Raw genomic sequence first — 16,356 nt, 5'->3', positions numbered from 1 at the left:
GGCAGTGCTAGGAAATAATGGCTTACTGGTGGCAACCTGCAAACTACTAGCAATACAGCTCAAAATCACAGGATGTTTTTATAAAATGTTAGATGTGAAACCAGACACCTAAAACACAGGCAAGGTCCTTCGTGGCAAGGATGCAGCAATGGTGCCCAGTGCCTTTGCCGTTTAGGTGCCTGCATGGTTTAAGTGCCTCTGGCCCAACTGAGTCAAGCACAAACTAAAATGCCCATCTCTTCACAACAAAACGACCTGATCTCACACCTTCATGGGAGCAAAGCAAGGTGCAGGTGATGTGAAGAGAAGCAGCAGACAAGCTGTAGGTCTGTCAGGGAATCTGAGCAGAAGCAGCATGATGACTTCCTGTCCTGCTGCTTGGTACTTCCCAGGTGTCCCTCACATTCATGGCTATTCTCGATTCCAGAAGAGTTTACCACAGTGAGCTCTTATTTTCTTTTCTATGCCAGTTTTACAGTCTTGGATGCAGCCTAAAAATAACTCGGAAAGGAAAATGATTTTGTTTTCTCAGAGGCACAGGTGAAAAAATGCTTCCTATGGCTGGTTGCCAAACAATCCCAAAACAAACCCACCCCCAAACTTACACGAGAAAGAGGCAGCTTTAACAGAAAGTAAACCACTCTTGGGTTTTGTCCATCTCTTGTGATAAGCCACGGGCATACTACTCTCTAGTTCCTTCTGCAGACTGGTTACTGATGCTCTGCTCTCTAATTAGGCCCACTCCAGCTTTGTGGAGGAGGTGAGAATCTGCATATGCAAAATGTGTAAACAACAAACATGCCTCTGCTGGGCTGCCACGTTCCAGTTCAGAAAGGCAGAATTGACCCACATGCCCCTGAGTTCTCTGTGGAGCTCCTTGGATGTAAAAGCAACTCTCTGCCAAGGAAGGAGGGGATGCTGCAAACGAGATGCGGTTAGCTGCGGGAGCTGCTTACAAGGCTGTATGGGCACATGTACAGGCAGAAATTCAGCCTGCAGGCCCAGGGGATTCAGAGTAGAGGCCGTACACAGCAGGCTACGTTATCTTGGTGATAATTCATCTCTGCTGCACTGTCACTGCACTGGTGAGTGTCAGGGGCCTCTTCCCAGAAGAAATTTCTCAAAGTACTAACATTTCCTGGCCTTGGCACACCAAACAAGCAACCGTTACTACGTGCCCAGGTTAGCTGCCCAGACCAGCAGGGGACATGCCCCGACATTTGTGTGGTTATCAGTGTGGATAACAAAAAACCCTTATGACTGCACAGGAAGAAGGTGAAAAGCTGCATTATCTTATCTGAGGAAGGCCATGGCCAATGCAGCAGCTGCTTGGCCATCCGAGCACTTGTGTTTGCATTCCTTATGAAACCCTTGCACGGTACCAGACACCAACGACCTTACCAATAATTAACAATGGAAATTTCATTCCCACATGCCCTTGGATAACAGGGCAATGTAACGGAGATGTTTTTCTTGCCCTGTCAAATACCTGACAGGGTGTTGTAAAGCTGGTTAATTTGTATGGGTGCTGTGCTTGGGACAAATGCTGTTACCTACAACAGAGTCCTTTGCTCTTCTGTCAAAGGCCTCGGTGGGACTTTGGAGTCACCTTTTTTAAAAGTTCCTATGTGATTTAGGATTCCTTCACACGGAGATTTCTGAGACTTCTGCCAGCCATGTACATCCCTCTGTGGAGATCCTGTGAAAACTCATCTTCTACATTTTCCCACTGAAAACTCATCTTGGTTCAGGGGGCTGGGAGCTCCCAGATGGCCCATGGGAATATGGGGCTTTTGCTGCTCTGGTGTGGGCACTGTAACCTCACAGACATCTTGTGCTGCATCCTTGCAGGCATTCAGAGAATAACACTTTTTGTTTTTCTTGCCTTTGCAGACTGCTCTGACAAGGAGAGACCCCCATACAGCCATCCTGCCTTGTCCTCACGTTGCTGCCGACCTCCTCAGGCACATGCTGCCTTCCTGGGAGAATGCTGCAGCTCCTTCCCAAGACCCCACAAGCTGTGTCTGCACCTCCAGCCAGACCATCTTGGATAGTCTCTGGTAAGTCAACTGCTGTGCTGATCCACAGGAGAAAGTCCAAAAGAAGGCAAGTCCCTACTTTTATCAAATCTCCCGCAGGAATCCTCACACCACAGCTCGCTCCCTTTGGAGTAAGTGCACTAATAAGAGTCTCCCTCTTCATATGGGAGAATAACAGCAGGACTTAGAGCAGCAGTTACCAGATTCAGGGGATGACAGCTCAAAGCAGGTCGTCTTTAAGGTTGTTTCAGATGGGAACCTGTAACGAAGGAGCAGGAGAGTCTGCCAGAGAATAGAGCTATCGTGAGCTGGGGAGGCTTAAGAACTGTTATATCTGCTATCACCCCTGTCACTAGTCAGTTTTTTGGACCCAAGGAGGCCACTTAAACCTCTTTGCAGACAAAGTGGGTAGAGAAAAAGTTAATTCCGATCTTTTTTGAGCAGTATGTTTTCCCTCTCTGTCACAAAGATAGTCACCTGTGCATTTAGTGAACACCCAATGATTCCCATACTTAATGCTCACCCTGCAGAGCCTATTCTGAGCTGCAACTCTGAATTTTGCTGTCTATGGTGACAATACAGTGGTCCCAGGTAAGTCCCTCCAACCCCCTTCAGGCAGCTTTTCAAAGGTTTTTATTCAAAGTCTTTTCCCTAAATGTTATTCCTGAATTTATAGTCTAACACTATATACTGTTATCGATAGTATCACACTTGGAGCTTGAGCAGAGGTCTTTGCATAAATAGAAAATCCCCTCTGACTAAGCAATTAGCTGCAATTTTAGAGTGAAGGTGTTTTAAAGATTAGTACACGTTTGACTACGCGGAACAAAAGCAAATGTCTCCCACTCACAGACGTAGCATTCATGGATCTGCATGCGGCGAATTCTTTTGCTTTGTATCTCTTGTTTTCCTTTTCATGATAATAGCTGGGCATGAGTTTGTGGGTTTCCTTGTTTGTTTTTAAAGGCAGTGGAAGGAGTTGGAAAAGATTTGCTGTGCAGGAAGTATGAGCCTATTGGTTTAGCTCTCTCAATAGGGGGATTATAGAGTCAGAAACGTGGGGAAACCCTGATTTGGAAGATCCTGTACACATTCCTTCAAACTGTTCTGGCGTCTCTCCAAAAACAATGGTGGTTTATGTAAGGTATTGAGAGAGAATGACGGGAGCATGAGTATAAATCTGCCTCTCAGTAAGTAGGGAAAATATGCTTGTTATTTCGTTCAAGCTTGTTCAGGGGTAGAGAGAAGGGTAGGCAGGCATAATGCCAAGTGGTAAGGTAGGCGTTGCCAGTAACCAGGATGGTTTCTCACATTAGTAATGGTTCCTCCTCATTTTCAGGTGAACAGTTCAAAAACATTCAGCTTGACAGGGCCTGAAACCTCTAAGAGCTTTGGAAAGGGGGTTAGTTGCTTAGGAGCCTCTCAGGTTTGAAAGGATGTGAAGGCCGTGGCTGGGGTAAGCTAGGCCATCCTGCCTGCAGCTGTCCAACCTGAAGAGGCTTATGCTGCTATTGCTCAGCTTCCCCACCCAGATGGAGGACGATGCCCCCCAGATCCACCAGACTGGTCCCTCCGGGTTGGTCCCTGATCTAGCTCCAGGAGGAGGCATGCTGAAAGCAGAAATCTCAGTCACCAGCCGGAGCCTGTCTTGCCTCCCTTACAGCCAGCCCCCAACATTCCTTGAGAAGCAAATATTGGCTTGCATGGTGAAAATATGTCTTCACGTGCATGGGATTTACATCCCACATAAATCTCTGCTAGGTTCTGCGTTTACACCCCAAACTGTCCATTTACCAAAACACTGCCCTCCTGTGCTCCATTTTCTTCCTTGTAGCAAGTTTCCCCCTCCAAAAATAGAGAAAAACTGTACTGCTTCTGCTTGCTATATGAATGAGCAGTGGATGTGATTCTGCAGATCCAAACCTCTTCCGAAGTGCTAAACCTGTTCAGTTTGTCTTTTTAGTTGCATTGGTTGTACGTAAAGGTCACTTGGACAGTACTGGAGTCAGAGATGCTGGCAGTACCTCCTGGGGTGTAAATGGCTGCCAACCCACAAGGGCACTCACTGACCAGGAGATGAGTTACTCTGGGACTCTGTCATGGGGCTCTTCACACCCAGGGTGAAGTCTCACAGCTGGTTTTGTCCAGGCTCTGCACTTTGTGCCAGGATCAGGGTGCCTTTGTCCCCCATGCTCACAATACCCCAACACCCTCCACAGGGTGACAACTCCTTGCAAAGTCAAGGTGAAGGCTGCCACCTACTGAGTCACCAAAGCTGCCTCCAGTGACACCTGAGCATGCCTTGGAGGTTTCTAATCAAGAAGGCAGGCACACAAAGCCTTATTTCCAGCCCTTCAGTAGCCAATTGCTTTACTGCCACTGAACACAAGACTTGTGCATGTGTCTCTTAGCACTCCGCATGCCCATTGTGCACACCTCACCGGCCAGCCCTAAGGCTCTGCAAGAAGCTGTATTTGCCTTGCCCAAATCAAACTGAAGCAGAGATACTTGGCAGCAGTGCTGCAGGGAAGGATCTCAGCGCAGGATTCAGCAGGCTCTTTGGATCTGAATCTGGATCTGAAAAGCAGTATCACTCTCATGTAGTATGTTTACATTTAGACACATTTAGTTTGGATAGCAGGACTTTGGTATGAGCTTGCACATTGCAGACTGGCTTTTTAAGAACAAATTATCTTCAAAACCACCTCAAGGATCTGAATACCTAGTTTGTGTTTGTAACATACGGCTCCCATGGGAGCTATTAAAAACTGCTGTTGAGAGGTATGCCCAAAATGAAATTCCGGGGAATTCAATCGCAGAGTAAATCAGGTAATCACTCGTGAGCCTCAAATGCTGATGTTCTGACTAATGTTGTGCCTGACGGTCTGAAAGGATCAGAAAAAAAGATCTTCTCCCACCCATCCCCGAAGTCTTGAGATTAACATTAGATCCTCGGGGACGTTCACTGATCCCTGTCAGTACACACACATACACACGCATGGAGTAATTCCCGTGTTACCAGCTCTCCTAGATAGGTTTTTAACTGATCTGCGAGGAATTCATTCTGCTTGGAAGGTGCCCACTGAGAGCTGCATGCTGCCTGACCTAATCATGCAGACCATTCATTGTCCCAAGCATACTAACAGAACTTTATGCCCGTCTAGCAAATGATACTGATCTCCCTACATGGAGGCATGTTCCCCAATGTTAGGATGAGGCATCAATCTGCTTGCTCTTCTCACGTCAAACCCGACACCAGAGCAACCTTCTGTTTATTCTCATACCTGGGTCTCTGAACACATAGGGTGGGCTTTACTGTTAACTTCATTAGTCTTTAAGTTAGGCATTTAATGCCCACCCTCCTTTATAGCCAGCAGAAGGAGAAAGAAACATCTCCAGGGGATGATTCATCTGGATTATTTTATATACCTCATGTTAAATGAATTCCCTGTGGAGATGCCCTCTCCTTCACTACCTCAAAACAGCTAACTTAAGCTTGGCACCTATCTGCTCAGTGGGTGAATGCAGGGTGAGTGAACCACAGCATTAGTTTCTACAAATAATTCAATACCTTAGACCCCACTGAAGTGAAGAAGACCACAAGGGATAGTCTGACTGTACATAGCAGCGGAGATTTAGCAACTGAAGTGTCTAGCGTGTTTGATACTAGAGGCCAGATTCACTAGAATCATATTCTTAAAGCAATTAAAATCCGATTGTATAATGAATGAATTGGAGATCACCGCAAAGCTATGAGTTTCCCACCCTTGTTTCAAGTTGCAAAGACCTGGGATCATCTCATCTAAGCATCTGTTGCAAGTACAATTTATTGTGCTGTTGCTGGGAGGGTTATGATAAGGGAACAAAGCTGCAGAGTTAATTAATTAATGGAAGTCAGCAGTGGGTGGGGAGCACTGTAAGGCTACAGGGCTCTCCATACCTTTTGCAGGGCTCTCGTTACCCTGGAATGTACTGATGGCTGCCATGAGGCACTACTGACTTTGATCTCCAGACAGTCGCAGGCCTTCTTACAGCCAGTGGGTGTGTTAGCACTCTTCTGTCAGGCTCAATGGAGGGAGCAATTAAACCTCATTTATGTAGGAGATAGCCTTGAAACAAGAGGAGCCGACACCCCAAAAATCACATGACATGGCCTACTCAAAGCTAGGCTGTTTGGTGGCTGGAAGGGTCTTGTTCTAATTACATTCACTGGTGGAAAAGATGCTGTTGTGGTATTAAGTGAACTTGTTCAGGAAAAAAATGTTTTCCGTATTTTTTCCAATGCCTGCTCTTAATCAATAATTGAGTAAGCCTAGATGGGTTTTTGGTTTGGTTGTATGGGACTCGAGTCTGACCACCTGGCGACAGAGGCAAGGCTGAAGAACTCTGAGTGACAGTACTGGAAAGGGAATGATAGCAAGGTACCGTCTTGGGAAACTTCAAACACATCACTTTATCAAAGCATGATTCAAGACATCACTCAGCAAGTTGCTACAGACACAAGTTATCATCTGAATACCAAGCACATTCCAGTATCTGCCTCTGAAATGAGGAGTCTACATTTCTTATTCAATATTGTTAATATGACATGCTTTCCCTTCTGAACAGATGTAAGAACTTCTTTTCCTAGCAGAGATGATAGGACTGGGATCCTCTGCAAGCTCTGGGAATGAGCAAAAGCTCCTAGCAAGAAGAAATCAACTTTTTTAAATGTGCCTTGTTATTTAGAAAAATGAAGCAAAGAATATCTGCAGTAGCTATAGCAGGAAAATAAAGGTTGTGGACCTATAGAGACACAGAGGGAGCATGGGGACTGGTTTGCTACATGTGCATACGGGGCTGGTTTGCATTTTCTTCTCCCTGCAAGATCACTTCTGGCTTCAAACCGGAGTTGACCAGAGAGGGAACCTCTGAGTGGAAATGGCCTTTGTGTCTCTGCATGGATTATTGTGCAGTGAGCCACAGTGCAAGCAGAAAGCGGCTGCTGGGGGCACAAGGGGTGGATAACCTACCCCAGTCACAGCTCTTTCCTGACCTACGCTGCCCTGCGCTCTGGCTGCTGCTGGCAGAGCACAGGAGCATGGAAGCCACCCTTGCACACCTTCCTCCCTTTTGCTGAGGGGAAGCTGCCTAAAACTGGCACGCCAAAGTGCTTGGCAGTACAGAAATGTAACATCATTCAGTAAAGCCACTACCCATTTACAGAAGGCCTGCATCACACTGCAGTATTTTAGGTTATTTTCCTAAGGAAGTGAGTCTTAGCTGTTGTGCAACCTATCTCTCTGTTAGCCTGCCTCTAACAACAGGTCAAATTCAGACACACAGCAGGGATTTCAAGGATATGATGTTTGTTTCTGTGTCACGAATACAGCTCACTGGAGAAAGAACAAAATAGTCCGCGTGCCCACACTAAGTAGAAACTGGCAATTCAAACTCTCCTCAAAGAGCCCACAGGCTCCTGCTGTAGGCACCAATCCAGAGGAAACCTGGGACCATTGGTGTCTGGGGAGCAACTGCTTTGAACAGGCAGTGCAGGGACAGTCAGAGGGGCGAAGATAAGAAAACTGTGTTGGAAAAACCCTTTCTAAAGCTCAAGCCCATCCCTGCTGCATTCTTGCTCTGGTCACAGTGTTTATGCAAATAATTTGATACGCCTTAAGAAGCTGAACCAGTTGGCTGTTGACTTAAGCAGTTGTCAGTTCACTGGCGGAGGGCATCCACTGCTCTGGCAGGAGGAGAGGTCAGCAACACTCCTGCCCTGTCAGCAGCACAAACCAGAGAGAAAGTCAGTAGAAATTTTCCCATCATCTTTCTCTCTGACACCAAGGCACTATTTTATTTACAAAGTCGAGGCAGCTCGTCTCCTTAGCCACAAAGTATAATTGAAAGCGGTCAAAAGAGCATTCAACTACAGCTACACATTATGGCCACATCAAGCATTTAAAAAATAAATGTCTGGGCCATCTTTAGACACGCAGAAACCACATTACTCTCAAAAAATAGATATACTAGAGACACTTCCTTATTTGCCAACTGATTTCTCGTCTGTTGGATGTACTGAGATCATGTTTTCAAATTTTTTGTCCACAGCCCTGGGGGAATTAAACCCATTTTAAGGAAAAGATTCCTGCCTCATTCAGAAATCCCTGTCTTCTGGGGTCATAAGGAGCACTCCAAATATCACCAAACTAGCAAGAGCTGGCAATTCCTAGTCTAATATGTCAGAGAAGTTTGCATGGATTGTGCACCCATACAGTTATGCTATGCCAAGCATTTTGTCTCTTGGCCTGCTTGAAATTTACTGACTCATGGAATCAAGTTGTTTTCTCTTCTCAGAGAAGCAGCCCCAACCATGGCCTACAAAGCCCTGACCCAAACCCTCCTGCTCTAGAAGTAGACTGGCATGAGGTACTTCACCAAGTAACGTCATCTCTTCAGTGCTTGTCTGCTGGAGTCGTTGGGGCCTCATTTGTTCCCGAAAACCAAATTATTTGAATTCTGAAAATGGATAACCCCACTAGAGATGCCAGACAACCCACCTGAACCCAGCTTTGAACTGCTGATTCACGCAGAGCAGGAGGGGATGCCTTTTGGGTTCTGATCCTTGTGATGGTCACAGACATCTGTAGGGGCCAACATGTCTCAGAACATTGATGCCCTGGGCTTGTTAAAGAAGAGTTGTGTGAATATTACCTTTCGCTTCACTGTTGGGTCCTGCTAGAGACTGAGCATACTGAACTGAACTCCAGGTAGTGCAAGCAATGCATTTAGCCCCTAGCCACCTAAAGTGAACTGAACTCTGGGGACGTGGCCTGTGTGGCCGGGGATCTTGTTCACTAAATTCATAAGCAACAAGCAGGGAAAATGTCTGATCTGCAAGGGTGCTGGACAATTATTTAACAATACATTTTAGTCAACCATATTAAACCTGTCAACCTTCCATACCTAACCAGCAGTCTCCTCCCTCTTCCTCCCAGGGTCCAGTTGCCTTTTAAATAGCAGACATGATTCAAATTAGGATGTGTAGGGAAAGCATACCCCTATTTTCACTAACTGTGCTAAATGGGACTCAGTGGAGACTCACAAATCCAACTGTTCTACCTTTGGAGAGCTTCTCCAGAGGAGATATTTTCTGGATCGATGCTGTATGTGTTCTCCTTCTCCCCCTAATTTATCAGTAGCAGAAAGCAACAGAATCCTAGCTATGTATTTGGTGGGTGTAAAAGAATGACTCATTAGCCTAATGGAGAGTTATCTGGGCAGTAAATGCACAAATGAGAATATATGACAGTGAGTCACCACTGATTGTAGGCCTGGGTGGGACAGATGCAGGTACCATTTTGTTACGGATCAGTGTAGGGCAGAGTTCAAGATGGGTTCAGAGAGGCAAGATGCTTTTTTATACCTTAACTAAAGACCTTTATATGTAAGATACAGTTGCCAGGCTCCCCTGTATTCACTTCACCAGAAATATCATCCAAATAGAGTCAGTCTTGCTGGATGGAGACGTCTTGGAGATACTTAGCTACATTTCCGCTGGAGAAGTTTCTGCAGGGTCTCGCAGAGAAAGCCCTGTCTTGTCGAAAATGCATCCAAGGCAGAAATGAGCTCTGAGCACTGATGTGGTGCAAGTCATGAAGAAGTAGAGAGCCACCAACCACTTCTGTACAAGCCCTACACGTTACTGGCACTCAGATCACCTTGGCCTGAACAGCAAACCCAGCCTGGCACAGCTGAGGCTGTAGGCCAGAAATGGCAGCCTGCAGTGCAGCATGACTGCAGCCTTGCGCTCTGGTTGGGCATCCTCAGCCAAGTGGTGGAGACCTCAACTCCTCATCCCTGGGGAGAAGCTGACAGACCTCATCTGCTGAAGAGCACATGGAGGAGCTGTGCTCCGTTCCCCCCATGTGAGGGCCCTCAGCTGGCTTGCCAGACGCTCACAAATGATGCAAGACCGCGATTGCCAGCTTCCTCTTCAGGGAGCAGCAGTTCGGCTAGTGCTTGCCAGTCGCCCACAGGTTACAGTAGCAGTATTGTGATGCAAGAGGGGAGATAAGGCGATACTAACACCACGACTGGACTCATCCCTCCAGGGGCAAGGAGTCACGCTCATCAAAGCAGACCCCTGGGACCACAAAGCCCACTTGGCAGGCAGGCCAGCGCCAGCGTAATGCAGCAATCGCCTCCTGGGCATCCCTTTGCCAAGCTGTTTTTGGTGGAGCCCACGTGGCAGGGCTGCTTTGAGGAAGGTGTTTGGAGGTAATATCCACATCTTCATGTGAGCTAAGTCTGGAGGAAGCTGTAAGAGGAGCATAGGCTCCTACAGCTCTTGTTAGACCTACTCAGTTTGAGCCTGCCCAGCATCCATGGCCCCCCTCACATGTCAGCCAGTTCCTGAAACATCCCAGCTTGGCTTAAGGCACCATTTTCCATTCCCATTTGAGGAAAGGGACCCAAACCACCATCGTCTGCTCATCACACTGCTTGCATAAGCATCAAAGCCTGACATGAGGCCGAATGGTCACGTTTAGGTCTCACCATAAGCCTGTCAGCACTGCCAGGCCTTGTGGCTCTGCCAATGCAAGCAGGTGGTGTTCCTGTGCATCTTCTCAGCTGAAGTCCAGAGCAGGGATCTTCATTTTGGGGGTTAGAGCTGACGTTTTGGTTCAGAAGGAGCTTCTGTGACTTGTCTTGGGCAAGTGTTAGCTCCAGATCCCAGCCTCGGGCTTTTGGAGTGACCCACAATTTTGATGCCTGTTATGAGGAGGAGGTTTGAGGAGGAGCATTGTGCACGCCTGCCTAGATACTTCAGTCTATGCATTCAGCAGTCATGAGATCCTAAGTCACTAGTTGCTTTTTAAAGCTCTGGCCTGGAATTTCTGATGGATGAGAGATGTCAGAAAGTGAAACTAGCCTTGCCATCAAGTGAGTCCTCCCAGTATGTGAGAGAGTTACAAAACTTCATAGGCACCATTACACAACAAACAGCTGCATCTGGTTTTGGGAGAAGTCTCCGCCCTGACATATGGTCTGTACCACTGCTCTACTCACGTTTTTTTAGGGACAGAACTGGATTTGCAGGTGCTAGTAAAGGTGCACTATGCAAGGCCATGCAGTAGATGGGCTACAGCTGACTTCGGAGAGTTTGTGGGCCTTCCTATAGCCACAAAAAGAGGGCAGCCAGACCTTGTGCTGCACGTGTGGATGTAGGACTTCACTGCGGTATGGTGATGTGATGTTTCTTGCCTCAAGCTTAAAGCTGGCTTCTGTGAACTTGTGCATGGCAGTACCGGTGGGGCTAGGCTGCCCTTTACATTGGTGTCACTAGTCCAGAAACACCATGCTCCCCATATCATTTGAGAAGATCCTTCCCATCATTCTGATCAGCGCAGTGACATCTTCGCAGAGGATCATCTCCCCCAGCAAGCTGAGCCCAAACCCACTGCCTACCCAAATCCCATCATGCTGCACTCCCAGCCAGGGAGTAAACAGGCAGCACAATCCACATGCGACTCCGAACGCCAGTGTTTGATGTGGCTCGCTTCCCCAGGGCCAGCCAAATTCCCACCCGCCACAGCACTTGGGGCAACAGGACAAACAAGCAATACCGACACGACAGAGCTGCCAGGTGTTGACACCAAGGAGTTGGGGGAGTTCACAGAGGAATAACAAACAAACAGTACCGATGAAAAAGTACTTTCCTTCTCTGCCTAGCAGCTCTGCAAAAGCTGGGAGACAATCAGTCCAAAGTGCCACACACATATTAGGACTTGGTAATTGAATGAAATCATACAGCCTCGTGATGATAGGGCATAGGAGTCTATAGGGCATATTGCTCAACTCTCTTAGTGTCTTTCTAGATTTGGAGCAGTTACTCTCCTGGGGGAGAACTGTCAAGGGTATCTAGTAAGGAAATGACCAAACTAATATGTCTTGTTGGAGCAAATATCTTCAATGAAACTGCACAACAAGAGCTCTTGTATCTTGATTAGCCATACAAAGCACATGAACTTACAGGAGAAAATGGTACAGCTACTAGGGTGTCACATCTTTCCTTTTGCTAACTGCTATCATCAGGTGTCGGGCACACTTTCCTAGAACTGGCCTGGAGCACAGCACTCACGCATTCATGGTCAATGGGGACTGCAAGCAGGCTGTCCAGGAGGAACCCAAACTGATCGTAGGCAGTCCCAAGTTTCAAAGGCAGAGGAATTCAGGAGTGCCCAGGAACCAAACTGCAAACCGCATATCAAAATTTAGGTCAACATTTACATACTTCAATTCTATGTGTGTAAATTGTGGTGTTAGTGTAAATGTATAATGAGTAAACATCAAATGCAGACAGTTTGATTTTTCTTCCCCAGTGACACATCTATGCAACATCCAGTGAGGTCAGTGAGCATGTTTATTCAGATGACTTAGTATGTATTTTAGACTTTATGTAGGAATATTGGACTGGAAAGTAATTCCTGGTGCAAGTCCAGCCACTTTGTATAATCCTGTTAATTCATTTACCATGTTCCAGTTTAAACCCACTTGGGTTTCCTGTCCCAGCTTCATTTACCACTAGTCCAAGGCAGAACGTGAATGGTGAATCGTTGCTGAGTCTGCACACTTCTTACTCTTTGTTTGACTGGTTTTAGGCACAAGATTGGCATTTAACACAAGTTCCACATCCACCTCTCTGACTTACTGTGGACTCAGAAACTCTTCATTCCATAGATTGGAAGTTGTTTTACAGGATTTGACGAATCTGAGCTTAAGAGTTTAGGAGTCCCTTCTGAGAACAAACCAGGCCACAAGAGCATGTAAAATTTGACATTCCTGATTACCAGAAACTCAAATCGAGTTCCTCATGCTGCTTTTGTACTAGTCTTATGCCTGAAAGAGAAATACTCATAGCAAAAATGCAAACATTTCATTTCTGTTAAGCCAACATTCAGTGGAGGTGAAACAATTACTATCTATTCCAGTGCTTTCCCTGTGGCAATGCTGTAAATAACATTTAGTGTCTGGATGAAAGCAGCTGCCAACAAGAAGCAACAATATCAATTCATTTAAAAGAAGTTTGCCATTGTTCTGTGGAACTGTACTCCTTAAAAATTAGTAAATGTGATACTGATTTAGAAATTTAATTTGCAAGGTAATGATTCATTTTTAATGGTGCAATTCTTCAATTGCACTCTGGGTGCAATTTTTGTTACTTTTCCTTCTAGCTATTGTATGTCTGTCTTCCATGGTGGATTGCAGTCCTCTTTAGCAGATCATGAGCAAGTTGTCTCCAAGGTGCTTGGTCCATGAAAAACAAAAAGGGACGTGAAATGCATGTTGTTTTTTTCACTTGGGAAGGTTTCCTCTTCTTTCACTTGTCTTTAGGTACCACAACAAACGTTGTGGTTTGTCATTGTAGGATCTTGTTCTTTCTACTACTCACAGAAACAGCGATAACATCAGTAGACTGCTGGGGAACAACATTATTTGATGTCTGCCACTGGGCTGGCGTTGTCTACAGGGATGCAGTCTAGCTCTCCTGAAGTCAGTACAGAAATTCCTACTCATCTCTGGGAAGATCAGACCAGTATTGCTAAAGACACTTTTTTTTTTTAAAGACCAGGACCCAGGAGCATTTAATGTGAAAGCACAATTAGCGCATGGGCAAGTCATGTGTTTGTGCACACAACTGCAAATTAGGCATGCGATGGTTGTGGTAATTACAGGTTCAAATCCAGTTTCCATTAAAGTGGGCATTTTCCACTCTGCTTAAGACTTCCAGCATGATCCAACATGAGTCCAGCAGACAGAGTCCAGTCCACAAGCCCATGCCATCCACCCCTCTGCCTTTTCTCATCTGCCATGGAGAAGCCAGGAGTAAACTATGACAAATAGAAAAAAAACCTATTGACAATGCATTGTCTATTAAACATTGAAGTAACTTCTCTAGCACCTATCAAAAGTAGCACTTAGGGCCAAAAGCCATTAATGCTGCTCTTGTGGGAAAAAGGATACACACCTAGAAGGCGAATTCATCAAGTCACTAGCACAGTGAGGAGCAAGGCAGAGACCCACGTGCTGCCACTGTCCACTTAAAGAAGAAAGGGCAGGGCAGAAGAAAGCCACAGGGCAGAGGAGCATGCTGCCACCCTGGCTGTGAGCTGACATGACTCCTGGGGAGCTGACCTTAGCTGCCAGGGACTTGGGTGTGCCACAGCCCACCATCACCACTGCCCTGAGACAGGAGAGGAGAGGAGAGGAGAGGAGAGGAGAGGAGAGGAGAGAGGAGAGGAGAGGAGAGGAGAGGAGAGGAGAGGAGAGGAGAGGAGAGGAGAGGAGAGGAGAGAGAGGAGAGGAGAGGAGAGGAGGAGAGGAGAGGAGAAGAGAGGAGGCTGCTGCTTGTACCAGGAGCATTTCCCCAAACGCACAGCCAACCCCAGTAACTGTTGTTGCTTCTATGGGCATCAGGCACAGCTCCTGTGAGGTCGGTGGACCCACACTGGTTCTGCAGTTGTGTAGGTAAAACAAAATCAGGGCCCAAGCCTGAGAATTAGGGCCCTTTCCAGAGGGAAAAAGAGCTCCACTCCCAATGCTACGCCCTTCCTTTCCAACCTCTCCCCTAAATCCAGGTTACCCAATTCCAACATGATTTAGCTCACAGCTAGCTACCACTTTGAAATGCTTTCCTCCTGTCACCCTTGTCTGCCCTTCACTATTTCTTAACCGCTCTGTCACATGCCTTGCATTGCATGACTTAATCGTTTGAGACTTTGGACTTGATTTACATATATAAACAAATAAAAAGTTACACACCTGCAGTTGCTTCGGCCAGCTGGCAAATGCCTGAGCAGAAGCTGCATTCCTGGATCATGACATTTAGCAGAGCACCAGACTTACACGAACTGCTCACCGATAACTATTGGCAGCAGCCAGTGCCTATGCCCCCATTGGCCTTTCTCCCACGAAAGTGAGGTACAGCAAGAGGAAGGCCCAGAGCAGCAAATCCAGCCATCTCTGCTCCTTTTTGCGCAAGCGCCTTGCGTTTGCTCCAGCACATGGCCCAGGAAATCCAACCAGTTTAGCAGGATTGCTTGGGGGGTCTCCGTGCAGGAATTGGTACGCAGTTGTATCTGCAGTTGTACACACAGGTAGCAAAGACAGGGCCTGATCCTGAAACATCTCTGTCTCTATCTGGTAGCTTGCATTGGAAGGGGGGATGAGGGAACAGGAACATTAATGTCAAGCCCTGACCTCCTTTAAATCATTAGCAAACCTTCCTTTGCCTTGTGCACATGGGCAAAAACCTCAGCTATTTAAAATCTGAGCCAGGTGGCAGTTGTGGCCCAGGGTACCCCCTTTGTCCCTACCACACAAGCTGTTCTAGCATTTCATCTCCGCTGTCTGTATACAGCTTGACAAAAATGGGTTGGCACTGAGGGCCACAGTCAAAGGTATAAGCTATGTAAGTTTTCTGTACGAACACCAAAGCTTGTCTCCTCGCCTCCTGTCTTGAATATTTTGACATAAATGGTTCCATACATGACAGATCTAAACTTAATGTGGCTCAGAGGCAAACAAAAATCTACAGATAGCTATGGCACTGGCAAAAATCAGAAATTTCTGTCTGCAAGACTGCAGAATGGAAAAAAATACATAATTAAAGAAGACCTGCATAGTTTCAATGGTACAGTAAGTGCTCAGCACTTTCTGATGAGGGATTTAGACTTGGACATGTGAAGAACTGAGGTTAGTAAATGATCAAACATGTTTTTAATGTGTTTTTAACAGTTAACATTTCTTGGCATTGTGTGAAAAGCACTGGTAACTCCTGTGGCAGGAATGAGAGTGCCCACGTGTTTTAAGTTGGGTATGTATTTAAACACTTAACTCAATTAAAACTCTGGGGCAGTGCGAGTTTCATTAATAATAATCCAGTGTTTCACCAGAGGATACTCTAATTTTTCTTCATCAGGAAGATGTGATCCCAGAGACAGAAAGATTATGCATTTAAGAGGCTGAAATGATAACATTCAAAGCACTACCCTACATGATAATGAATCGCCTGTTCATCCTGTAGACTTTGATGATAGCAAGCAAACTGCATGCATGTTGGGCAGCTGCTTTTGGGGACAGACTTCGCCTGGATTACAGCAAATCTCTGGATAGCAACTTATGGTTTAGGGATGCACAGTACATCACGTTACTTCGCTCTTCCAGTTCAATTTTGATAAGACCCTTGGGAGCTTTGCAACCCAATTATTAAGCCTCTCAACTCTATTGAGAAATAAGCAAGTAGGAGCAACACAGCATCTCAGCATAAGCAATG

The 16,356-nt window shown here is 46.3% G+C and overlaps 1 long non-coding RNA gene across 1 annotated transcript in view; it reads left to right on the top strand.

The window, feature by feature from the left end:
• LOC121069444 overlaps positions 1–16,356 on the top strand; it is a 91,678-nt gene that overhangs the window by 39,673 nt on the left and 35,649 nt on the right. Inside the window, exon 5 of the long non-coding RNA XR_005819430.1 lies at positions 1,894–2,060. This is a non-coding gene — a long non-coding RNA (uncharacterized LOC121069444). The remainder of the gene's footprint in view (positions 1–1,893; positions 2,061–16,356) is intronic.

The sequence above is a fragment of the Cygnus olor genome, chromosome 4, assembly GCF_009769625.2.
Source record: "Cygnus olor isolate bCygOlo1 chromosome 4, bCygOlo1.pri.v2, whole genome shotgun sequence".
NCBI classification, from domain to species: Eukaryota; Metazoa; Chordata; class Aves; order Anseriformes; family Anatidae; genus Cygnus; species Cygnus olor.
This window is presented reverse-complemented; position numbering and strand designations above follow the sequence as displayed.